Source organism: Myotis lucifugus, unplaced genomic scaffold, assembly GCF_000147115.1.
Source record: "Myotis lucifugus unplaced genomic scaffold, Myoluc2.0 scaffold_396, whole genome shotgun sequence".
Lineage (NCBI taxonomy): Eukaryota > Metazoa > Chordata > Mammalia > Chiroptera > Vespertilionidae > Myotis > Myotis lucifugus.
The window spans coordinates 410,267-436,523 of record NW_005871444.1 but is presented as its reverse complement, the minus strand read 5'-3'; positions in this window follow the sequence as shown (position 1 = coordinate 436,523).

Below are 26,257 nucleotides of genomic sequence, written 5' to 3'. Positions count from 1 at the left end.
TGTGAGCAGTTTGTCTCTCAGTGCCCTCCCCTTGGCACATGTGCCCTCTTCCTTCAGATTCGCCTTCCACCTCCACCCTAGGTAAAGTTCTAGCATTTCTCTGATTCTGTGATGCCTACTTTCTCACCTTCCCCCCGTTGTTGTTGCTGTTTTTCATAGGGAATTTAGTGTTGACATTTGAACTGCTATGTGTTCATTGAATGTGGTCAGGTTTCTTTTTTTCTGCAAGCTCTTGTGCCGTCAGGAGCTGCCTCACCATCAAGGTGTCTCTTGGTCACAGGAATAGGAGGTTTCTGGGGCTGTGTCTCCATGCGCTTTGCTCGCTGTGGCTGCTGCGTGTTCACCTCATTGTGTCGGGTCACATAGCTTTCTCCCTCGCTAACCTGTGAATTCCTTAAGGGCAGCCATGTCTACTTCAACCGCAATGTTTCTCAGCTTCGAACCTGTGCCTGCCACCCAGTAAGCACTCATTTATCTTGGGGACTAAAGCAATGCATGACATCATGGAGGAAAGTTCTCCTGCTGTCCACACAATCACATCTGGTAACTTCTGTTTCCTATTATTTATCCTTTCAAGTTCACCTCCAGAATCACTTGTATAGCAGATAGCTGAGCACAGGCATGCTCAGTGGGGTGATCTGCACATGTTTATTCTGGAGCCTCAGATTCCTGACCTGTAAAATGGAACTAAAAGTGGATGCCACATGCAGTTTTGGGGGATGATAAACAAACGGAGATACACACTGTATCCTTTTCCACAAACTGGGTGGCTTAACACAACAGAAATGTATTCTCGCACAGTTCTGGAGGCTGGAGGTCAGGGTGTTGGCAGGGCCATGCTCCCTCCAAAGCCTCTAGGGGAGAATCCCTCATTGTCTCTTCTAGCTTCTGGGAGCCCTGGGTATTTCTTGGCTGTGACAACATAGTTCTAGTCTTTGCCTTATCTTCATACTAGAGGCCTGGTGCATGGATTCATGCACCAGTGGGGTCCCTTGGCCTGGCCTGTGCCCTCTCACAATCCAGGACCCCTTGGGGGATGTCAGCTAGCCGGTTTCGGCCTCATCCCCGCAGGCCCAATCCAGACAGGAGGGAGCCGATCCTGTGCGTTGAGCGTCTGTCTCCTGGTGGTCAGTGCGCGTCATAGTGACTGGTCAACCGGTTGTTTGGTCGCTTAGGCTTTGATATATATAGATGTCTGCCTTCCTTCTCATAGAAACTTCAATCATATTGGATTGGGGGCCTACCGTACTCCATGTTGATCTCATTTTAGCTTAACTAATTACTTCTGCAATCACCCTGTTTCCAAATAAGGTCATTCTGAGTTACTGGAGGTTGGGACTTCAACATCTCTGTTGAGGAAACGTAACTCAATCCATAACACACAGTATGTTCTAGTAAAATAGTCATTTCCTCCCACCCCCTCTACCCCAGTCATGCCAACGCAGACTCCTCCTCCAGCCCACTCCTGTCTGTGCCTGTCTGATGTGTATTGCTAGGTATATTTTTAGGAAAGTATGCCCTCTTTCTTAACCAGGCTGGAAGCTTTGTGAAGGCAAAGAGATAAAAGATATCCTTATGGCAACTAAAAGACTGCTTGGCATATCTCGAGTCTCAGTGTGTGTTTATGGATTGTTTGGTAACCAAGGAGGAGAAAATATTGATCCCATTTTCTTTCACACTGCCCTCCGCTTAAAATTCTTCCTCTGGGTCCTTAGAGGGGTTTTATTATTCTCTTTTCATCTACCCGCATCCTGTAGGAGCTGCCAAGAAAAAACGAGTTTAAAGAGGTTGCAGGGTCATTTCTCTCCCTCTTGACAGCCACGCCTTAAAAGAGGCAGCTGCAACAGTCCTGACCCCTTTTAAGTCCAGTCTCTGCACTGTACTCAGAGGGGTGTTTCCAAAACATAAATGAGACGGTGCCCTATTCATGGAGATTGAGTCAGTACCCTTCTTGTGTGTTTTTTAGGGCTAGAGATGGCACAGGCCTGGTACTGTGCTGGGCACAATAATTGCCGGATATATATTTGTGGAAAGTTTTAGGGATGTAGTTGAAAGAGGTTCAGGCCGGGAGTAAAAAAATCTAGGATTCAAACTCCGGATCTTCCCTGCATTAGAATTTTGGGAAAGGCTCCTAATTTTTCTGAGCTTCAGTTTGCTCATCTATAAAATGAGGCTAGTTTATGCAGATTGGTTTCAGGGTTGACTGAAACAATGCAGGCAAAGGACCTAGTACCATTCCCAACGCAGAGTAGATGTTTATACAATATTAGCTCCCTTCCTCACCTCCAAGCCTGTGCCTTCTCCCTCCATCTTTAACTGCTTCCCCCGACACTATCTGTACTTCTTTTCTAATTCTGTGTCTCATTTTCCCTCTTTCCCCCAATTCTTCCTTTGACTGGTTCTCACCGATCTCATTTTTTTTGTGATTAAAATAAAGTGTCATGGAAAACTAATTAATATTGCAAAGATGAAGGATGCAATGTTGCCAGTACAGGCTCTCCGCTGAGTGCAGAGCACTTACAGTGAAACCCGCCAGCTTGGCTATTTAGGAGGAAAAGGATTTATTTATCAACAAGAGGGAATACAACCCTTTTATAATGCAGCTGCCAGCCTGCCTTTGATGGCACTGCCAACTTCATACCCCAGGTGCCTACAAAAAGGCCAAGAGGAGCGTGAAATCATGTGGAGCGGGCTGACAGCTTGGAATCCCCTGGTCTCAGTTGGTCTTGTCCACTGTGCCACCTGGGGCTACGGAACTCTGTTCACCTGGCCACATCTGAACTGATGGTGCCCAGGGTTTGGTCACTACCAGTAGAAAAGAGCTCTGTAACAGAAACCAGAGAGTGGCAAGAGATCACCCTGTCATGATCCCATTTTATGTATGGGGACACTGAGGACCCAGAGGTCGGACATGCCTTATGACTTGCTCAAGGCCACATAGTATGGACCACATCCGGGACCCTGAATAATAAGGTGTACTTTCCTCTAAAATATTTCTTCATTTTTCTTGTTGCGTATAGTTGCTAAATCCCTTGAAGTCCTTATTACATTGAACTGTGAACCTTTGCCTATTTCATCATGTTCTGCTCTGTGAGATGGGCCCTTGCATAGCTTATCTTCTACAGAGTCTCAACTAGTCCTCACAGCCAATTGGCCTGGGGGTAAATCTTTCCATTGTCATGCCAACAGAATCAAGGCTCAATGACAACAGAGGGTGTGCACAGCCCACATGGGGGGCACAGCTGAAGTGCCGAGTTCAGGTGATTGGGGAAGCTGTGCCACTGGGCCCTAGAAGGCTACTCTACCAAGCCCTGGAGATGTAGCAACTCTACTTAATACATAGAAATAATCATAGGGAGTTCTCAAAAAAGACAAGACAAAGAAACATGTCCCAAATGGAAGAACAGGACAAAAACTCCAGAAAAAGAACTAAACAAAAGACAAGCAATCAACCAGATGCAGAATTCAGAACATTGGTTATAGCAGTGGTTCTCAACCTGTGGGTCGCGACCCCTTTGGCGGTCGAACGACCCTTTCACAGGGGTCGCCTAAGACCATCCTGCATATCAGATATTTACATTACAATTCATAACAGTAGCAACATTACAGTTATGAAGTAGCAATGAAAAGAATTTTATGGTTGGGTCACAGCATGAGGAACTGTATTTAAAGGGCCAGAAGGTTGAGAACCACTGGGTTATAGGATGCTCAATAAACTTAGGGGAAGAGTAGATGAACTCAGTGAGATCTTCACCAAAGAGATAGGAAACATATAAAAGAACCATTCAAAAAATCAAGACGACATGAACTGAAATGAAGAATACATTACAGGGTATCAACAGTGGAGTAGATGAAGCAGAGGATAACATCAGAGATTTGGAAGATAAGGAAGCAGAAAACACCCAATCAGAACAGCAAAAAATAATTTTAAAAAATGAGGATAGTTTAAGGCGTCTCTGGGATAACTTCAAGCATAACAACATCCCTATAAAGGGGTGCCAGGAAGAGAAGAGAAAGAGCAAGAAATTGAAAAAGTAATGATGGAAAACGTTCCTAACCTGATGATGTAAATAGACATACAAATCTAGGAGATGAACTCAAAGAGGCCTATATGAAGACATATCATAATTAAAATGCCAAAGGTTAAAACAAAGAAAGAATTTTAAAAGCAGCAAGACAAAAGCAGTTTGTTTTCTACAAGTGAGCTCCCATAAGACTGTCAGCTGATTTCTCATAGAAACTTTGCAGGCCAGAAGGGATTGGCATGAAAATTCAGAGTGATGAAAAGCAAGGACCTACAACCAAGATTACTCTACCCAGCAAAGCTATCATTTAGAAGTGAAGGACAAATAAAGAGCTTCACAGACAAGAAAAAGCTAAAGGAGTCCATCACACCAAACCAGTATTACAAGAAATGTTAAAGGGGCTTCTTAAGTAGAGAAAAGAATAAAAATATGAATAATAAAATGGCAATAAATTCATATCTATCAATAATCACTTTAAATGCAAATGGATTAAATGCTCCAGTCAAAAGGCATTATGGAGGCTGAATATCCATAAGAACAAAAGAAGACCCTTACATTGTTGTCTATAAGAGACACACTTCAGATCGAAAGATAGACACAGACTGAAAGTAAAAGGATGGAAAAAATATTTCATGAAAATGGAAACAAAGGCTGGGGTAGCAATACTTACTATACCAGGTAAAATAGACTTTAAAATAAAGGTTATGTAACCAGAGACAAAGAAGGACCCAGTGATTCCAATTCTGAGTATTTATCTGAGAAAACCCCAAACACTAAATCAAAAAGTCATATATAATCATATGTTTATTATGGTACTATTTACAATAGCTAAGATATGGAAGCAACCTAAGTGTTAGTTTAGATGAATGGATAAAGAAGAAGTAGTGCATATATACAATGGACTGTGACTCAGCCATAAAAGAGAATGAAATCTTGCCATCTGCAACAACATGAATGGACCTAGAGGGTATTATGCTGAATGAAATAAGTCAGACAGAGGAAGACAACTGCCATATAATTTTACGTCTATGTGGAATCTAAAAACAAGCAGAACAGATGTAGACTCATAGATACAGAGAACATTTTGATGGGAGGGGGGTTGAGGGGATGGCTGGAAAAGGTGAAGGGATTAAGAGATACAAATTGGTTGTTACAGGATAGTTATGGGATGTAAAGTACAGCATAGGGAATATAGTCAATAATATTGTAAAAACTATATGTTGTCAGATGGGTGCTAGATTTAGCGGGGGTGATCACTTAGTAAGTTATATAATGGCTAGTCATTGGGTTGTACACCTGAAACTAATATACTAGTAATATTGTATGTCAACTGTGATTAAAAAATAAAAAAAATATTTAAAGAAAAAAAGGTGACCTCACCAGGTACAGAGAAGCCATCTTCACTGGCTTCTATAGGCTGAGTGTTCTAGGGATCCATTATTTTGGGGTGCCCCAGGATGTTGGAGGGCCTGTGGTTCAGCCTCTGTGGGAAAGATTGGATGTTTTTGCATCTTTAATAAGACTTCACTAAGTGGTAACAGGCAACTTCTAGTCTGAAGAAGACCCAGTGATCACATGGGATTCACTGAGATTGCCACAGAACCATAGGTAGGGTCTGTGTATTCAGGTAAAGGTGAATCCGAGTATATAAATAACCCTGGTTATTTGGTTCTCCTTCTCCATAAAGCATTTGTTCATATATTCATCAAGCCAACAAGTATTTATAAGGCATTGCACAGTGTTCCAGGTCCTGTGCCTGGGCTGGGGCTCTATCATTGAGTCAGACACAATCCCTACCTTTTGGAGCTTATCATCTAGGGCAGTGATGGCGAACCTATGACACACGTGTCAGAGGTGACACGCGAACTCATTTTTTTGGTTGATTTTTCTTTGTTAAATGGCATTTAAATATAAAATAAATATCAAAAATATAAGTCTTTGTTTTACTATGGTTGCAAATATCAAAAAATTTCTATATGTGACACGGCACCAGAGTTAAGTTAGGGTTTTCAAAATGCTGACACGCCGAGCTCAAAAGGTTCGCCATCACTGGGCTAGGGAATGTTCACAGCAGCAGTTTATAAGAGAAGAATTTTTTTGAGGGGGGAACCTTTATTAACAGGAATAAATAAATTATGATGTTCTCAAATAATACAAGTTTTATTAGAGAATAGTAATAACCAGAGCTGCACATGCCAATGTAGATGAATCACATAAACAATGATGACTGGAAAACAGCAAGCAGCAGAAATATATATTTATTTTATGATGCCATTTGTAAAAAGTTTGAAACCATGAAAACCAATTCTAGGTATTATTTTGGGATATGTAAATATAGAGTAAAAGTATAAAGTCATTTGTGGGAATGACAAAGTCTCAATTCCAGATTAGGATGACTTCTTGAGGTGTGAAGGAGGAGAAGGGTGTGGTCATGAAGAGGCACATGGTGGGGAGGTGGCTTCAGCCACACTGGGAAGCCTAATTTCCTAATCTTGGTGGTAGATGCATGGCTTCTCATTGTATTATTATTTATGCCTTTTTTATATGTCTTGAATATTGCATAATAAAGTTTATTTAAAAAGCAGGAGGAAGGCAAAGCATGTGGATGAGGAAAGGAGGGTTTACTTTCTATCCTCCTCATTTCCTCTAGTCCCGTGGTTGGCAAACGGCGGCTCGCGAGCCACATGCAGCTCTTTGGCCCCTTGAGTGTGGCTCTTCCTAAGCCTTAGGAGTACCCTAATTAAGTTAATAACAGTGTACCTACCTATATAGTTTAAGTTTTAAAAATTTGGCTCTCAAAAGAAATTTCAATCATTGTACTGTTGATATTTGGCTTTGTTGACTAATGAGTTTGCCGACCACTGCTCTAGTCAGTTAGGCACCAAACTTGGGTGTCTTCCAAAGATTTGCTTAGATGTGCAAAATGAGATGGTCCTTGTAGACCAGCGGATCTCAACCTGTGGGTCGCGACCCCTTTGGGGTTCGAACGACCCTTTCACAGGGGTTGCCTAAGACCATCGGAAAACACATAGATAATTACATATTGTTTATGTGATTAATCACTGTGCTTTAATTATGTTCAATTTGTAACAATGAAAATACATCCTGCATATCAGATATTTATATTACAATTCATAACAGTGGCAAAATTACAGTTATGAAGTAGCAACGAAAGTAATTTTATAGTTGGGGGTCACCACAACATGAGGAACTGTATTGAAGGGTCGCGGCATTAGGAAGGTTGAGAACCACTGTCCTAGACCAACTGCTGGCCTGGTAAGCTTCCTCTCCATCCTGCTCAGCCCTCCCCTGATGCAATGCAATGACTTTGGAGATGAAGAATGGGGTGAGACTTAAACATTCCTAGGTACACCTGAGTTCACTGACTTTCTGCCTATAGGACAAAGCTGTCTGGTAGCCAAAGGAGCTAGAGCCCCATCACTACAGCCCCATCAGTGGTGCTGCCCTCTTATTGGTTTCACCAGTGCCTCTGGCCAATGTTACTCTACCCTCCAGTTGTCCACTAATGTCTCTGCCCCTCCCGAGGATATTTTTTCCACTGATTTTTTTTAGAGAGAGTGGAAGAGAGGGGGAGAGAGAAACATCAATGTGAGACAGACACATTGATTGGTTGCCTCCTGCACACGCCCCTATGGAGGCTTAGGACTGAGCCTGCAACCGAGGTATATGCCCTTGACCATACTCAAACTCAAGACACTTGAGTCCATGGGCTGACACTCTAACCACTGAGCCAAACCAGTTAGGACTGTTGCTTTTTGATGTTGATACTTTTATACCTTCGCTCACTGAGGTGGGTCACCCTGGAGCTGTGAGGGAGAGGCAGGTAGAAGCTGCAGGGATGCTGGGAAAGGGGAGAGCAGGTCTGAGAGCTGTTTGATTGGAGTGTGGCAAGGGGATGGAACAGGTCATTGAGGAGAGCAATTTGCTATGATCCATTCTGTAGCAAACAGGGGCTGGAGGCCTGGGGCTCAGCAGGGAGTCAAGGGAGGCCTGTCTTCAGGTGCAGAATCAATACTGCATCTGTCCCTCTTAAATTCAGCTCCTCCTTCTAATAAATCAAGTGGAACTGGGGTGTAGGGGCTTGTCAGTCTGAAAAGAGCCTTTGGCTCATCAATTTCCATAGCAAAGGCAGGTGGTTTATGGGAATCAGATTGTTACTAAGCCCTGAGAGACTTAGGGCTCTTTTTAACAGCTGTATACCTGGCTGTCACCTCTGTCTTTACAAAGCCCTTGGGATGTGAGTGGGGGAACTACTAATAAGACATTGCATTATTGCTCACTCTTTGGCATATCACAGTCAGACATGGTGTCTGCCCTTGTTACTGGATTCAGCACCTAGGACAGTGCCTTCGTAAATTATTGGTTGACTGTATATGAATGTCGGCCTACTATGAAAATGGACTGTGGGGAGAAAGAGAAGCATATCTCCTTATACTCTTGCCTTCAACGCATTCTTCCTGTTGTAGGAGTCAAGGCATGGAGTAGAGGAAGGAGTCCAGGCTGGGGGTCAAGCTGTCCTGTATTGTAAGCCCAGCTCAACCACTTGACCATTTGTGACCTAGCCTGATTATGTAACTTTTCTAAGCCTCACGTCAAAAGTGGTAGCAGTAATGAAGGTGGGAAAGAACTTAGAGAGCTAATGCATGTAGTGCTTATCACAGCGTCGGGTATGCAGCAAGTGCTCTGGAGGACATGGTTGGTATGTTACCAGGGTGTTCCTGCATGGAGCAGGTGATTGAGCTAGATCAATCCTAGCATCTGTTTGGGAGCCAGAGCCTGTGACAGCATTTTCAATAGTCCAAGACCAAAGCAGCAAAGCATGGACAGTGCCATGAGATTTTCATTTAGCTGACTGTATTCCATTCAAAGGACAATCCTTTTGTATGAAATATTCTTCCTTATTACTTCTTTTGGCATTAAAGTAGCATTGTCTTGTGATATGACGAGAGTAGGAGACAGGCTTTAAAAATACATCCTCACCTCATAAAATAAAAGTTTGTAGCCCGGAGCTCAAAAGTTTGTAGCTCGTTCATCAAAAAAAAAAATCTGTGCTAGTACATGAAATTCCAATACCTACAGGCCATCGATCTTGCTGACTCTGATGTTCTTACCTCCGGGAGGTGGAGTGGAGGGAGAGGGCTGAGGCCTCTGTTGGCTTGGATCTGAAGAAGGCTCCCGATGGCAGCAGGAAAGACTTGAAGTTGGCCTTTAGATGTGGTAGGATTAAAGGCAGAGAAAAGTGTGTCATTCTTGGTGGAGGATACAACGTGAGCAAAGGCCCAGGGGCAGACATGAGCCAGGTGTGATGGGGGGTTGAACGGGATATACTGGTCATAGGGAAGAAAATGAGGGCCAGAAAGCCACCGAGGTAAACTTAAGCAGGGGCAGGCCATTCTGAAAGTGAGGCTAGCAAGGGAAAAGAGCTAATTTATTGAGCTCCTCCGATGATCTCTCGTACTCATTACTACCCTAGAACTATTCTCCCCAACCATATGGAAGACTATGAAGCTTATGGAGATCAGACAAGGCATCTGGGGTCATATAACCAGTAAGTGGCAGAACCAAGGATGTAACAGGAGTGTTCAGACTCAAGAAGTTTTGAGAACTAGGGATTACATTTAGGTGGAAGGAGATAAAGCAAATCCTGATGAGTGAAGAGCTGGGGCTTGAAGGCTGAGAGTAGGAACTCCAGCTTCTCCCGGGAAGTTGGAGCTCCTCATGATGCGTTCCTTCCCTGTGGGAAGGACTTTGATGCAGTGGGTTCAAGATGCCATCCTCAGCGCTGTCTAATGGGCCTGCTGTGGTTGAGAGATAATGTCCTGTTGATGCTTCTTCTGTCATTTATAGGAAATGTATACTAGTATATACAACGCCCAGCAGTGTCTGAGTAAATCCTGAATACCCAATAGATCCCATTGTCCTATTGTGATAGCTGGGTATTCGTTCTCAAACTTGATTGTGTGTCAATAAATATCTCCTACGCCCGGCTTCTGAACAGCACGGACAGACCCAGAGGCTAGAGAGTGTCGAGTGTTTGGAAAAATCCCATATTGCTTAGTATGACTGAGATGAAATATCACAGGCTGGGTACGGGGGAGGGGGAGTGGGAAGTGGTCAGAAAGCCAAAGCATGAGGGAGCCTGTGTTCCATGCAAAATGGTGAGAATTTCTATCCTGAAAATCTTGGGGACCTGCTGAAGAATTTTGAGCAGCAAAGGGACGTGATCAGAATTGCATTTTAGAAGTAACATTCTGGTGGAAATGTAGAGAATCGGCTGAAGGGAGGTGAGAACGAGGGCTGCATGAGCAGTTAGGAGGTGATTGGGAGAGTCTGGGGGAGAGGTGCTGAGAGCCCACGATGGAAAGGCACTCTGACCAGCTGTCCTAGCTCCCTTACTTTCCCTCTGGGCAGGGAGATTGCCTTCTGCCCTGAGCTGCAGGGAAGCTGCCTTGATTGGGGTGAGAGTGAGCTTCTCCAGGGGTCCAGAGGGAGAGAACTTGTGGGACTCTCCCTGCTCCCTGGCCTGGACCTCAGGCAGAACCAGGGTCTCCAGGGGGTGGGGTGGGGAAGGGGGAACAGAGCTCCTGGGCAGAAGTGAAAGAGTGCTGCTTTGCCCACAGGAGGAAGAGCCCAGGGGCTCCTGGGGAAATCTTCCTCCAAGACCTGAGCACCTCCATTCACAGGTGAGAGGCACCCCAAGTACTTGGGGCTGCTCCCCTTCTCCCCGGCCCTGGAGCCCGTTCCCCACATTTCTATGGCAATCACTTCACTTTACTTTCCTCCTTCCTGCCTCTCTGATAGTCTCTCCCTGCACCTGCAGAGGTGCTAGGAAAAGGAGCGAATTACCTTCCTATAAATACCACTGGGATGAGCCTCTAGGGCCCAGACCTGGCCTCTCTTCCTCGGTCCTCTGTGGTGGGTGGGGCAGTCATGGGTAGGTGGAGTCTGCACAGCACTTCACCCCTCACAGACTGGCCTGTGCCCACCTTCCCCCAGTGAACTCGCAGTGGGAAGATGTAAGTTAGCAGCAGCATCACGAACACCTACTAAGTGCCAGGCACAGTGCTAGGCACTGGGAAATTGGGGTGACTCAGAGCCTGACTTGGCTCTTCAAGAACTCAATGTCTGGAAGAGGAAGATGGGTGCGCAACAAATAGTGATGATGGGCCGTGTGTCACCCAAGGGACAGGGAGGAGCCATAGGTCTGCCTGCATTAGGAATGGAGGGCTGTGCCAAGGAGCGGGTCCATATAGCGGAACCTGAAAGAGTTAGCAGGTGAAGAGGGCTGTAGGGCATTCTAGCCTAAAGGCATGGGGCATCGGAAACTGAGCTGTGGGTGTGTCACTAGGGAGTAGAGCTGGTCCTCTGTGACTCTTGCCCAGAACATCTGAAAGAAAGAGGGAGGCTGTAGAGTGCAGTTGAGACCTGGTTCCGAGAGCCCTTGGTACACTGTCCTGCAGTCCCTGGGAGCCACAGAGGGCTTTTCAGCAGCCATGTGGACTGATCAGATGATGCTTAGGGAAGATCACTCCAGACAGAGGCTGGAAGGTCCCCCCACCCCCTCCGGTCACTCAGCTTCATTATCTCAAAAAGGCTTTGCTTCAGGGACTGGAGCTCCAAAGGAGGTGGTGGCAGTGGGCAAGGAATGACAATGAGGATGCAATTAACATCTTACACACAGAACAGAAATGCAAACACCTCAGCAGAAGAGTGGAATGATGTGCAAGGGGAAAAAAAACATCCTTTCCCTAATAGCTCTTCCGCTTTCATTAGTTCTGACAGCAAGGGCTGCATGGCTGTGTGTTCCATGGCAACCGTTTCCAGGAAGAGCAGCGCCAGGAGGAGCAGGTTCTGAAGAGTCTGAGTCAGTCCCAAAGCTTAGCCAGACAAAACATCTCCTGGATGGCTTCACAGAGGGGAAGGGTGTGACGTAGGCAAACATTCCCTGTGGCGATGGTGGTGACTGGAGCTCAGGGAGCCCGAGCAAAGGCTGCCTCCCCTGGAGGGGCTGGGTCACAGGAGAGGTACCCAGGGCCAGAGGTTCCCAACTTCCGACTGATATAAGGCCTGTGACTCCAGGAGACTCATGTGGTGGGGAAAGCAAAGCTACATACAGTGGATTCCTCAGCTTCTTCTCTGTCTCCCCAAGAAATACTCAGCTGTTTCTCTAGTGTGCACGCCGTGGACAACACTGGAGAGGGGAAGGGCAAGGCCCTGGAGCCAGATGGCCTGGATCTGAGTCCCAGGTGCGCCCTTAATATCTGTGTGATCTTGGGCAGGGTCTGCTATGGGGTTCAGCTTCTTATGTATGCCGGCATCCCAGCATAGTCAGAAGGATACATGAGGCAGCCCAGAGAAAATGTCCACCTTCCCTGGCTGGGTAGTTCAGTTGGCTAGAGCATCCTCCTGATTCACCAAGGTTGTGGGTTCAATCCCCAGTCAGGATACCGTAAGAAACAACTAATGAATGCATAAATAAGTGGAACAACAAATCAATGTCTCTATTTCTCTCTCCCTTCTTCCTTCCCTTCTCTTCTTTCCCTCCCTCCCTCCCTCCCTTTAAAATCAATCAATAAAAAAAGAAAAGAAAATGCCCACCTCTAGAACTGGCTCTTAGTTGGTGCTGACCCTGTGCCCTTGTCCTATTCCTATTTCGGGTACAAGAAGGTGCCGTGGGACTTGCAGCTCACCCTGTAGATCTGAGCCGGGCCACCTGTGATGGGCCCTCTGCTTCCCCCTCCTTCCTCCTCTCCATTCTTTCTCCTACATTCCTTGTGTGCTCTCCTTCCTCTTCCTCTTTCACTTTCTGACTACATAGCCCAAGGATGAAGGAGTGGAAAAAGCAAGTGGCTTTGCTCTGGGCCTCAGGGAATCAGAAGGTTGAACTGCTTTTGGTGTCCTTTTGGGCTCTGGCCCTGCTGCGGGCAGTGGGGTGGGGCATTGGAAGTGCCAACAAGGAAGACAACTAGTAAACAAGGAGTCCCCTCGAAGCGCCCGTCTTCACCACAGCGAAGACCTCTGTTGGGCCTGTGGGTTCTGAAATGCACTTGGGATATGTCGGCGAACATAGCGGACACTGCCCTGTGCTCTCCAGGAGTTCCCTACTCCCTCCGGAGACCTGCCATAGCAACATACACAGGAACAGTAGATAGGAAGTTAGAAAGGAACAAGGGCTTAGGAAAATAAACCCAGTGGGGCTGGGGGACAGGTTGTGGTTTTAACTAGGGGCACAGTAGACTCATTGAGAAGGCAGCATGGGAGCAAAGACTTGAAGGAGGTAAGGATGCCTGGGGGAAGAATATATTGGGCAAAGGGATTTGAGGAGGGTGTGTGACTGGCATGTCTGAGGAATAGCAAGAAGGCCAGTGTGGCTGGGAGGAGTAACAGGAGATGTCACCTGGTGATGGGGGCTAGAATGGATGGGCTGCAGTGACGTCTTCTCTATAAGGTGCCAAAGTACCGCCAGGGGTTGGGAGGGGCTAATGGTGGTCACAACCCTCTGTTTATTTTAATGTCTTAAATAAAGGCTTTTGCAACTTACAAAAAGTGTTTGAAAACCACTGATTGAGTCTTGTACCAAAGCGGAAACAGAGCCTCAGTGGAAGAAATGGAACACAGACCTAGGGCTTCTGGAGAGGGCTCTTTCTAATATATGTCAGAGCCATAGAAGGTCTTAGAGTTGTGGCAGGGCCTGAGACACACACAGTTCACCGGGGGTCACTACAGCTGGATCCCCACGGGGAGACCCTCCCACCCCGCTCCAGCTCACTTGAGCCTATGCAACATTGCCCGTGCTGCTGTCTTCTCGCACACATGCCCATGATCCTTCTCATGCCCAACTTCCCCCTCTGTCATAAAGCCACCCCTGCTTGCTTGAGCCAGAAACACATCCTTTTGTGAAATTTTATGGCACTCTGAGCTCTGGTAGCCCCCTAACAAGTCACACTGTCTTCCTAAGCCAGTGTTTCATGCTCTGTAAGTGCTGAGGCGGGTTGCCTACTCATAAGGTTCAGGCCAGGATGGAACATAATAATATACATAATACCTTAGGATATGGTCTGGCACAGGAGAGGCGGTCAGTGGCTGCTTATTAAGTTAATAAATCATGACAGCCTCTGGGGAAGTCCTCATCCATGGACTTTCTAACCCTGTCCATCAAGAGAAGGCACTAGAACAGAGCGGTCAATAGTATGGGCTTTGGAATAAGAAGACCCAGGTTCAAATCCAATTTCTTACCATATCAGAGCCTCAGTGTCTGCATCTTTGAAATGGCAATAATAATGAGATCTTGGGATTCTTAGGAGGATAACATTACATATAATGGTCCATAGCACAGGCCTCACCCCTTGGGATACAGTCCTACTGGGGGTAGAGGGATCCTAGGCAGTGATTCTCGAACTTGAGTGTGCATCACAGTCACTGGAGGGTGGATACAACATAGATTGCTGGTTCCTCCTCCCCAGGGTTTCTGACTATAAGTCTAGGGTGGAGCCTAAGGCTCTGCATCTCTAACCAATTCCCAGGCCATGTGATGCTACTTGTGAGATCACTCTTGAGAACAGTGTCTTAGACCAAGTTGAGAGCTGTGGGACTAGAACAGCGGTTCTCAACCTGTGGGTCGAGACCCCTTTGGCGGTTGAATGACCCTTTCACAGGGGTCACCTAAGACCATCCTGCATATCAGATATTTACATTATGATTTATAACAGTAGCAACATTACAGTTATGAAGTAGCAACGAAATAATTTTATGGTTGGGTCACAGCATGAGGAACTGTATTTAAAGGGCCAGAAGGTTGAGAACCACTGGACTAGAAGGAACTGAAGACCATGCATGGGCTTGATAGTCCAGAGGGAGAGATGCTTACCCAGTCCCTAGGCCAGGGAGTCAGCTGACTTCTCACACCTGGGTGGCCAGTTGCTCTTTCTCCATCACATGCACTGAGATTCATAGTCCAACGAAGAAGCAGCCAACACAGAACTTCTTCCCCTTCTGTCCCACTCCAATTCTTACAGCTAGAGAACTTCTGGCCTCTGGGCCTCTAGGAATACCGTAATGGAGTGAATTAAAGATGCTAAAGGAGGGAAGCAAGAAAATAGAAGATGAAATAGAGATGAAGTCCAAGTCAGTGTTCTAGGTTTGGAACCTTTCCCATAATTTCTCAGATGTAGCTGTCATCCTGGGAGCAATTTGGGTCCCGATACTTGAAAACGGTCCCATGAAAATGAATGGATTCTCTATTTGCTACACAATAAAATCTATAGACTTCAGCCTGATGTTCAGTCCCTATGTGACTTGGCCCAAACTTATGTTAGCCAAGCACTATCTTTCTCTGCTCCCTGTACTTTCTTCCTGTGTTTTTGCTCTCACAACTCCTTCCATGGCTGCTTTCATGCTGCAGGGACAGTGCTGAGTAGTTGCAACCGACTATCCTGCAGAGCTAAAATACTTGCTAGCTGGCCCTTTTTGGAAAAGTTTGCTGATCCCCATTTCAAATGCAATGTCATGTTCTCAGTGCAACCTCACTGGGTCCTACCAAGTTCCATTCACCTCACTTTCTCCCAACACCTCCCAGTTCTTCGCTCTGTGAGTTTATTACTTGTCATAATGGTTCTCCATGTATATATACACTTTTCCTTGTTGAATCAGTATATTTACACTGCTATCTCTTTGAGGTCACAAATTTCAGTGCCAGGGCCCACAAAGGTTATATGAAAAGACATTCCTTAAAGTCATTACAAAGGCCCTCAAAGTAGGAGGCAACTTAAATGTCCAAGGGTTGAAAAGGGTCAAATAAACTATAGTGTAGCCACATGAAGTATTGCTGTAGAGCAAATAAAGCCACTTTCTTAAGGATGTGTAGTGGCTGGAGAGAAATAGTCGAACACATAAAGTCAAGTTTTCAGAAAGGATTCTAACAGTACATACACTACAATCCTATTTATAAAGCGAGTAAATAAATAAATAAATAAATATGCAGATGAGTTAATTAAAAAGACTAGAAGGAAATATACAACATTTTTATTCCTCTCTGGGTAGAGGGTTATGGGTGACGTTCATTTTGGTATTTTATTACCTTATGTATTTTTCATAATCAGGATATATTGCTTTTAGAACTGGGGGAAAGTACAAATTATGAAAACATTAGCAGCTGGCTCTCTTCTGGCTTTACCACATTCTAACACAATGGCCTTGAAAATTCATCTAGCCTCAGTTTCCTTGTCTGAAAAGTAGGGGAAAATACAGCCTTCCTGGCAGGGTTGTTTAATTGAATTTTGGAAGCACTCCAACAGTCTCCAAAAAACGCCCTTCTTCCCAGCAGGCTGCTGCAGCAGCGGGGCCTTGGGGGTGACATGGGGGTGTCTGGGAGCTCCCAGGAGACCACGTTGGCACCTTGAGAGTGAAGTGGAGCTGTGATGGAGCAGGATGGTTCCAAGGCTGCCGGAAGGTGAGGAGCAGCACCGGCTCTCACAGCTCAGTGCCAGGATGGGGCTGCGAAGGGCCTTGCCCCCAAGCCCCTGGCTTCACTTTGGTCCTGTGCACAGTGGCTTTTGAATTTCATTTTCACCCTGAACTTGCTGCTCTAGCCTGAGTGGCTTGGTGCCTGACCTTCCACACCTCCCACCCTAGGCTGTTTTCTCACTGCCTCTCATCAGTCTGTGCCTGCACTTTCTTTTTCCTTAAAAGTCACACCTCATACTTCTACTGAGGTTTTTAGTGTGTATTTCTTTTTAGCCAGACTCTTTCTGCTCCTTCCTTGCTCCCTGGTTTGCTGAAAAATATCTTCACTTGATTTTTATACTCATTTCCCCTTCACTTCCTCTTCTTCTTTTAGAAACATCCTTATTATTAATTTTCCTTTCTGTTATCAAGTTAGGGGAGGCAAAAGTAGATGAGGGAGGTCAATAGAAAGCAAGGTAAATTTATCTCAGAAGGTAGCAGTGCAGATGGAGAGAAGCAGGTAGGTTGGGATAGAAATAGATAGGATCCAGGGGGAAGATGAGGCCCAGAAAGGGGTTGTGACGTGCCTCAAAGGCATACATTTACCGAGAGACAGATCAGGGCATCTAGGTCTACATTCTTGCCTTTCCTGGGTATATCTCGCTGGTTTGTTATACCCCTTCCCACCCCACCTCCCTGTTCTACATGCTGTTCAGGGATATGTAGATGTTGACCTAATTCCAGGCCACTGCCCAGGGTGGTGCATTGAATTGGTGCACACCTGAGATGCCAAGAGGGAACCTCCTAACTCCTGGACTTCTGAAAAGTGTGTCACACCTGACTTTGGTTCAGGAGTTTTGGGGAATTTTTTGAAGACTGGGCCATAAAATTGGAGGGGTATGTTTTGGACTGGAAGCAGTGGGGATAAAAGTTATTAATTAAGTCAACCTGTTATCAGCTTCATAAAAGTGGAGCTGTGAACCCTGCCTCTGGGGTGCTGCCCCCAAACTTCTTGGGGCGTCAGAGTGGTTTGTGAGCCGCTTGTGAGTCCATGCTGACTAGGGGTGTTCATCTCCTTACTGGCCTTGTTTGCTATGTGGTGGGGTAGTGGTGGGAGAAGTGGTCAGCCATCCCTTCTGAGGGCTGGTCTCCCAGTCTTGAGGTCTCTATGCCAGTTAGGACTCTGGATACCTATGTAGTTTTGCTCCAGCTCTTGCTTTATTGGTAGAGACTTGGGCGCTCCTCCTCGATGTGGTGCAGAGAGAGTTACGTCCCAGTTCTGACTGCTGGCTTAACCTCTCTCCCTAGACAATGTGGCTTAATCTCCTCTGGGTTTCTAGAAGGTACCATTAGGATATGCTACCTATTGCTCAAGAGGGAGGATCATATACCTGAGTGGATGTAAGTTTGAAAAGTCTTCAGCAGAATCTATCTTGAATCTTTCCCACAACCCATAATCTCCTCCCCAGAGAAGCTCCCCTCTTCTGCTTGCTTGGGTACCACTAGGTTTGAGCAGAGCCTGCTGGTGGCTGTAAGATCACCCCTCAAGGGGCTATCGCTTTTTCTCTGTGGTTGGTTTGAAGGCCACCAGCTTAGCTTATATGGGTTCTGTGAACAGTCACTGAGAAATGTATGCTCACCAAGCTTGGAAATTGCTTTACAGACTTTCCCAGACTCAAGCTGCTTATTCAAAAACCATGTCGAGGTGTCCCATATCTTTTCAATATCTCGCTAGTATCTCCTGCTTAGTTAGTATACCCTCTGCAGGCCAGTTAAGATGCACTTAACTGCCATATATCCTGTTAATTAAATTTTATTATCGCCATTGAAAAAATTTGGAGGCTGAGTCCCAGAGAGAGACTCAGTAATTTTACCTGCGATCAAGCAGATGGTTCCGTGATGTTGGCCTTCAGGCCTAAACCATTCTTACTCCAAAGCCTCTGCCTTTTCTACATGGGAAGCCTCCCTCTGTCCTCATATCATTCTGAAAAATGGTTGCCAGCTTCTACGTGAAGACCTACTATGTTGAGGCACTCACTGCTTTCTCAGATGGCCTATGAATGACCGACTGAAGTTGGTGTTTTACTTAGGCCTGTTAACAAGGGGCTAGTCTTCCCTATTTCTCCTTTCTTTCATCCCTTCTGCTCTCACTTGACTTTGGACACTCCTGCCTAGCCCTGGATGGAGAAGCCCCGAACTTCACTCAGGAAGGGCCAGCTCAGTGCCCCAGCACAAGGGTGCTCCTGCACCCCCAAGGAGTTCTAGGCTGGGGTTACCTTCTCCTTCCTGAGATAACCCATCAGGGATATGTCCTGAAAATTTGTTTCTTAAAAAAAAAGCCTAGATTTTGTAGCCCTTGCCAATTGTTGCAGTGTAAATATTCCCACCATGGCTGATTTCAAGCTACAAGCTGACATCACTGAAAGCAGAGTGGAGAAGAGATGAGCAGCATCAGCCCCCCTGAGCCCGTGGTAGCCAGATCAGTACATTATAGGTTCACCTTCATTTGGCTTTGGGTGGCTCCACGGGAGCTCAGCTCATGGATTTGCCATCATTCTTTTTGTTTCCTCCCTCATAAAACACTCCACTTGCTTGCTAAACGCCTCTGACAGGACTAAAGATTTTCCTGCCAAGCTGGACCCTAGTTTTGCTTCTCAGGTCTGAATTGTGTGAGACAATGACCACCTGCTTCCTCGAGGACCCACCAGACTGAAGAGAGCCAACCCATGCATTTCCAACTCTGTGCCAGGCCCGGGGGTACAGCACATATAAATGGAAAGGTATGGCCTTTACTCTTGGAAAGCCAAGGGTCCGTAATCAAGAAACAATGAACACGTCCTGCAGAAACATCATGAGAATAATGCCACAGTCCAGACAGAAGTCTCAGTACTACGTGATAGAACTTCAAGGGACTTTCAAATCATTTGGTCCCACGCCCTCATTTTATAGGAAAATGTTAAGGCCCAGAGAGGGTTAGTGGTTTGCTTAAGGTGACAAAGCTATTTAGTGGAAGAGCCGGGCCTGGGATCCATCTTTCTTGACATCTAGCCACCAGTTCTCTTGATGCAGAATGGGCTGCAGGAAGCTACTGTAGGTTTTCAAACAAGGGAGAGATGAGGGTCTCTCTTCCTCCTGCCAGGGTGGCCAACTCGTCCTGGTTTCCCTGGGATTTTCCTGATGTTAGCATTGGAAGTCCTTCTTGCATCCTGGCAAAATCTCAGTCCAGGCAACGTCAGACAGTTGGTCAGAGTTGGTTCTCCACTCATCAATGGCCCCTTCACATTTACCTGCATCCATGGTTCCCAGCCCGGGCTGCACATTAGAATCACCCGGGGAGCTTTAAAAACTATGGATACTGAGGTCCCCCTCGAGAGGTTCTGACTCAATTGGCCTGGCACGAAGCCTGGGCAATCGTGTTTTGTAAGAACTCCCCAGGTAATTCTAATGTGCAGCCAGGGCTGGGAACCACTGGCCCGTGGAGATCACTGGGGAATTTTCATAGAGATGAATGACTTAATTAGCTAGCGGTTCAGGACTATTGCCTGTTTTGATCACGATATTGCCTCTGTGGTTTGTCATCGCCTTAAATCCTTCAAAGATAGGGATCGTGACTTCCAACTTGAGATTTTTCATCTCCTTCAGCCAGGCCTACTCCGGTCGCAGTCATCTTGTGTTTAAGAGTACGAACCGCAGACTCAGATTCCTGGGGCTCCAATGCCAGTTCTGTAATCTAGCATCGACAGGACCATAGGGGAAATACTTAACCTCTCTGTGTCTAACATTCCTCACCCAGAGTTGCAGAAAATACTGTCTCAGGGGTATTGATGGATTGGATACGGTTCTTATAAGCAAAGTGCTTAGAAGAGTGGCTGGCAGTAGTAAACAATCTAAACATTATTATTTTCACCACTTGGGCAACGGAACTTTCAGAGTCAAACCAAGCAGCTCTCTTCATAATTCTCAATCCTGATCGCTCTTCTCCTGTTCTTCTTCTCAGTTTTTCTGCTCTTCTCCTCCCTTATTTACTTTTCAATTGCCTCCTGCCTTCTCTCTCAGAACGCAATAATCTGGACTGTAGGCGAAGTCCTCCCTCATGCCAGCAGCCTGGTCATGAGGGTAAGTACATCAGAAAACCAGTAGCCTGTAAGCACAACCCTCCTCCTCCCCGCAGAGGGCTTTTGTGCTTTGGGATGCATCATAGCTTCTGAAAGGATTCTGGTATTAAAATTCTGGTTACATCCCAGTCCTTTGGTTCCATGTTTGTATGGGGGGGCTGAGGGGGGCGGTGAGACTTTGGTTCTGGATTCAGCCAGAAGCCGAAGTTCTCTCCTCTGTGCATGCTTGGGCTGCATGACTTGCAGTTTTGGTCTGTTGTCTTTGAAAAGCAACTCAGTATATTACTAAACAGGATCAGGCAATTTTGATCTGGTTCTGCGGTTACAATTGCAGCCAGAATAGCATCAAGTCCAATCATCAGAACAGGCCCTGCCTACCACTGCAGCTTGTGCCCTGCTTTCTCAGTCATCTCCCTGGGCTTCAGCTGCAGCCCAGTGGGCTTCGTCCCATGTGCAGCTCTGTTCTGTGCTGGCTTCTTTGCTTGCAATGCCCGTTCCCAAGGTTTCCTCCAGGGAGAGTTTTAATTTTCTTTCAAGACTCAGTTTAGACTTCCCATCCTCTGAGGACTCTTCTTTGAATTGCCTTGGAATATTAACAAAGTAATATATCCAACTCTTCTTGGGTTTATTTACATGTCTAGGTGAGCCTTTGTGAGGGCAGCATCCACAGTTTACATCTCTTTATACTCCAGTACAAGGCCTGGCATGAACTAGGTAATCAATAAAAGCTTGATGATTAAATGAATGAATCAACACACACACTGGTAGTTTTATTAATAACAAAAACACTTACCTATGCCTTCTATTGGGAAGGAAAAAGGAGCCAGCTATTAGGCATTGATTATCTAATCTACTCTTTGACATTTCCCCCAGGGCCTTTAAGTGCTTCACCGTTGTATTTAAAAGTTTGAAATTCTTTGGAGTAGGTTTTCATAAGAATGGGTTATTTAACCTCAAGGCCAGAAGGGATCCTAGCTAAGTTGTGAAACTCACTGTATTCTGGGATTTTTGCAATTTTAGGATCAGGTGAAAGGTCAAAGACATTCTCTGAGGACTTGTAGGATACTGAATCAGGTACAGTGGGGCCTTTACTTACGAGTTTAATTCGTTCCGTGACGGAGCTCGTAACTCAAATTACTCGTATGTCAAATCAAAAAGTGAACGAGTGAGACACGTGATGCTGCGCTGATGTGGCGTTCACTGCGATGTTCGCTGAGCCAACTAGCGGTGGGGTATCTGAAGCTGGCTCGTAACCCGCATTTTAGCTCGCAACTCAAAGCAAAAAATCGGCCGAGAGACGGCTTGTATCTCGAAAAACTCGTTAGTTGGGACACTTGTAAGTCAAGGCCCCACTGTACTTTGGTAGAGAAATTGAAATAAAGAAGTAAAAACGATGGCTCCACATTGGATTAATCTATATATTTGCATAGCCTGGATCCTGTGTCTGTATTATTAGATGAGATTCTTCACTTTTTAGATTGCTGTAGCCATGAATATCTACTTGATCAGGCAGAGGCAGTATGTGAATTGGGTTCTACCACACTGTATTCCATGCCCATGCAAGGCATTGCTTGCCAACCCTGAATGTAGTCTCAGAATCTTTTCTTGCAGTGTTCTAGGTGGCTATTACCAATGTACTAGAGTAAATAATTACCATGAAATAAAATCCGTTTTCCATTTCTCTAACAGGTCTTGAGGTATTTCTAGGGAGGGGTCTGGATCCAGGCCAGGTGGAAGCTACATGCTAGGGTATCAATGGGTCTGCCTTTTCCCTGAGCTCCAGCCTGAGTTCCTGCTTCAGGTCTTTTCCTGGATGTCTCATGCATTGCAAAATGGAATCCTTGTATGCCCTCAAATTATTTTTCTTTCCCAACCTTCTAAATTGTAGTAAAGGATCCCAATATGCCACCAGTTTAGTCAAGCTAGAGACCTATTATTTATCCTCTATGCTTCCACTTCTCTTATCCCCATGTTTGCTTCACCAGCAATACTGTTTGTATTTATCTCTATACTAGGGGCCCAGTGCACGAATTTGTGCATCTTGAAAGGAACTGTGGGCTATGAGGCTGCAGTGGGCACAGAGGCGGGTCTCAGCCCATCCTCCCCGCCCCTGCCTGGCCCCTCCCACCACAGTCCCTGGTCCCCTCTCTGCCAGCAGCCCTGCTCCTGCTGCTGCCGCTCCCACGTGTTGAAGGTGCCATTTCCGCTTGCACCCACTGACGGTGTGGAGTGATTGGGGCCGGTGCTGTCAGCAGGTGTGAGTGGTGACTGCTGCCCTGATTGCCCCTCAGGAGCAGGGGGAGGTGGAGAAGCCCTGAGGAGCGATCGTGGCTGGCAGTGGGTGTGAGTGGTGGCTCTGGTGCCAGCAGCGGGTGTGAGTGGGGCCAGCGCCGGCAGCAGGTGCGAGCGCCAGGTGGGACTGCGGTGCACAGGAGCAAAGAATTTTCAGTAACACCAGAGGCTCACCCCGATGACAGTGACAGGCACCCTGCCTTGGTCTGGTGCCCCTGCTCACCTGCTCCACCATTCTGCCACGGTGACACCTGTCATGTTCCGTGCTCTGCCACCTGCTGCCGACGCCTGCCATGTTCTACGTGTGCCCCCTTGTGGTCAGCGCACATCATAGTGACTGGTTGTTCAGTTGTTTCATTGTTCGATCTATTTGTATATTGGGCTTTTATATATATAGATGTTTCATGTTTGCTCTCCTCCAATCTTACTATAATCCCTTCCCTATGTAAACTCTCATAATCACTCTCATAACTATTGTCATAGCCTCTTAATTGGTTTTCTTGCCACTATCTCTGCCTCTTCCACTTTATTCCTAGTACCTAAACAAGGTATAAATTAATTCTGTTCCTAGGTATTTATCCAAGAGAAACCAAAACATATGTCCACAGAAAGAATTGTACAACACTTATAGTAGGTTTATTCACAATGGCCAGAAAATGGAAACACCCTATAAACAAGCTCATTGATAAGCATATTGTACATTTATGCAATAGAATACTAATCAGCTAAAAATAAAAAGACAAACAACTGATACACACAAATGGTTGAATCTCAAAAACATTATGCCGAGTGAAAGAATCCAGACACAAGACAATAATACTGTATGAATTCATGAATAGAAACTTTTAGAACAAGCAAAATCAATCTAAGATAAAAAGGTAATTGCCTCTTGGGGTGGGAGTTGGTTGACTGAGAGGGGAGATGAAGGAACTTTCTAGGAGATGAAAGTATTCTGGGATAAGGATATGGGTTTCATTTGTCAAAATAATACAGCTAACATTCATACATTTCATTTAAGTAAGTTTTGCCTTTGAAAAAAGAAAAATACAACGGTAAAAAATAATAATAATAAGTAAGTGGGAGGCTTTGAGTAGGTGGACATATTGACGATACGAGAAGGGCAAAATGTTGATTATTGTTGAATCTTTGTGATGCGTACATGGGGGTTCATACTATTTTGATTTCAGTGCTTTGTATATGTTTGAAATTTTCCATGTTAAAGCATTATTGTAAAGTATAAATTAAATCATATCCCTTTGTAGTGTAAAACCCTTTAATGACTGGCTATTTCATATAGGAAAAAGCCTAAGCTGTAGGCTGTGATTCCTATGGTCCTGCCCCATCCAGCCACTTCATATCGTCTCCCTCTCTACTCTCATACTGTGCAGCACTCCCACTAGACCAGGGGTGGGCAAACTTTTTGACTCGAGGGCCACAATGGGTTCTTAAACTGGACCGGAGGGCCGGAACAAAAGCATGGATGGAGTGTTTGTGTGAACTAATATAAATTCAAAGTAAAAATCATTACATAAAAGGGTACGGTCTTTTTTTTTTTAGTTTTATTCATTTCAAACGGGCTGGATCCGGCCCGCGGGCCGTAGTTTGCCCACGGCTGCACTAGACGCTGTGAGAGATACGTAAGCATGGTAAGATTTTCCTAACGCAGGGATTTGGGGCGAGTCATTTTTTCCCCAATAGACTTCTCTCATCCTTGTTATCACAGGATTGTTTCTTCTCATCCTTCAGATCTTCAGGAAGCCCTCCCAAGGGACACATTTTCGTTGCTTGTTAGTCTACCTCTTCACTAGAAGTCAGACTCCATGAAGACAGGCACGATGCCTCTCTTACTTGTCTTTTTATACTGAATTCCTAGAACAGTACCTTGTTCTCTGTTTTGTGAGTCTTTATGCAACAGTGGACATTATCTTTCCACCACCTCTCCTGTAGCCCTGTAGTGAAGTGTGTCCTTTCATGTAGCTCCAAGTAGCACCATGGACAGCAGCAATGCGCAGGCTCTGGGATTGAGGACGTGGAGTGAAGGTCAGGTAGCATGATAGGCAGGGGGACGGAGCAAAAGTAGGTTTACAGTTGTGAGTATGTGAAACAGAGTTCTTGTATTATTATTTATTAATTATTGTATTATGTTCCTTATGAATGACTGTAAACCTACTTTTGCCCCACCCTGTATTTTGGAGTCTGTCTGGCAAATGTGAACGTGTGAACTGAAACTCCGGCCCCCTGCTCGGGAAGGCTGGTCCCTGGATAGGACTTTGCTGGTGTGGGTTTAGCAGCCCACCCTTGTGCCGGACATAATCTGGGAAGGGAGGTGTCTCCGCTTTCCCACATTGCTTGGAAAGAGCATTGTCCGGTGAGCCAGGAAATACAAATCTTGTCCAATCTCTGCACTAACAGGTGTCATGGCTCTGGACAAAAACATCCTCTGTGAGCTTTGGCATCCTTATACTTAACAAATGGTACTTTGTTGATATTGATATTTCCCAGGCAAAATCATACTGTAGATCGTAGATGCCTTGAGTGAGGAAACTGAGGAGATGTGGGAAAGGGATGGGTGAAGTGCAGACTCGGTTGATGAAGCAAGGGGCTAGAGAAGCAATGGAAAGCGTCTGGCTGAGTGATCCATTCTCTGCTCTTAGCAAACTGGACTAGCGAGCACCTAAGGTTATTGATGGAGCTGGTATTCTGTGGAAGGAGCACCTGACTTCCTGCTCTTTTATCTCCTGTGCAGGTCTGCGGCACGTACAGTCCCACTGCACACGGAGATTTGTTTTTGTCTTAGTCCTTTGGTTGTTGTCCGTTGTCTCCTAGGGCAGGGAAAATAAACTCCATTTAGTTGCAGATGGCGGTCCTGTAGGTATTTGAGTCCTTGTCAGAGACTGACAGAAGAGGAACTTTGGGTAGAGCATTTTTATTATTTTTGTTTTTTAAAATTGTTATTTACTGATTTTAGAGAGAGGGGGGCAGTGCAAGAGCAGTGGGCGGGGGAGAGAGAAACATCGATTTGCTGTTCCACTTATTTAGGTATTCATTGGTTGCTTCTTGAATGTGTCCTGACCTGAGTTCGAACCCACAAGCTTGGCATATTGGAATGATGCTCTAACCAACTGAGTTACCTAGCCAGGGCCAGGCAGAACATTTTTAGAGAGACAGGCACATCAATAGCATCCACTTAATTGGTCACACTTGTCTTTAACTCATTTGAGAGCCTCGACCTTAAAGGTGGACCTCTTCCAACACCACTGCCTGTGTATCCTTAATCAGCAGGCTCTGAAACCAGACTGTCTGGGCGTCAATAATTTCCGTTTTCTACCTGTATGCTGTTTGACCTTGAACTCATTCCCTAAC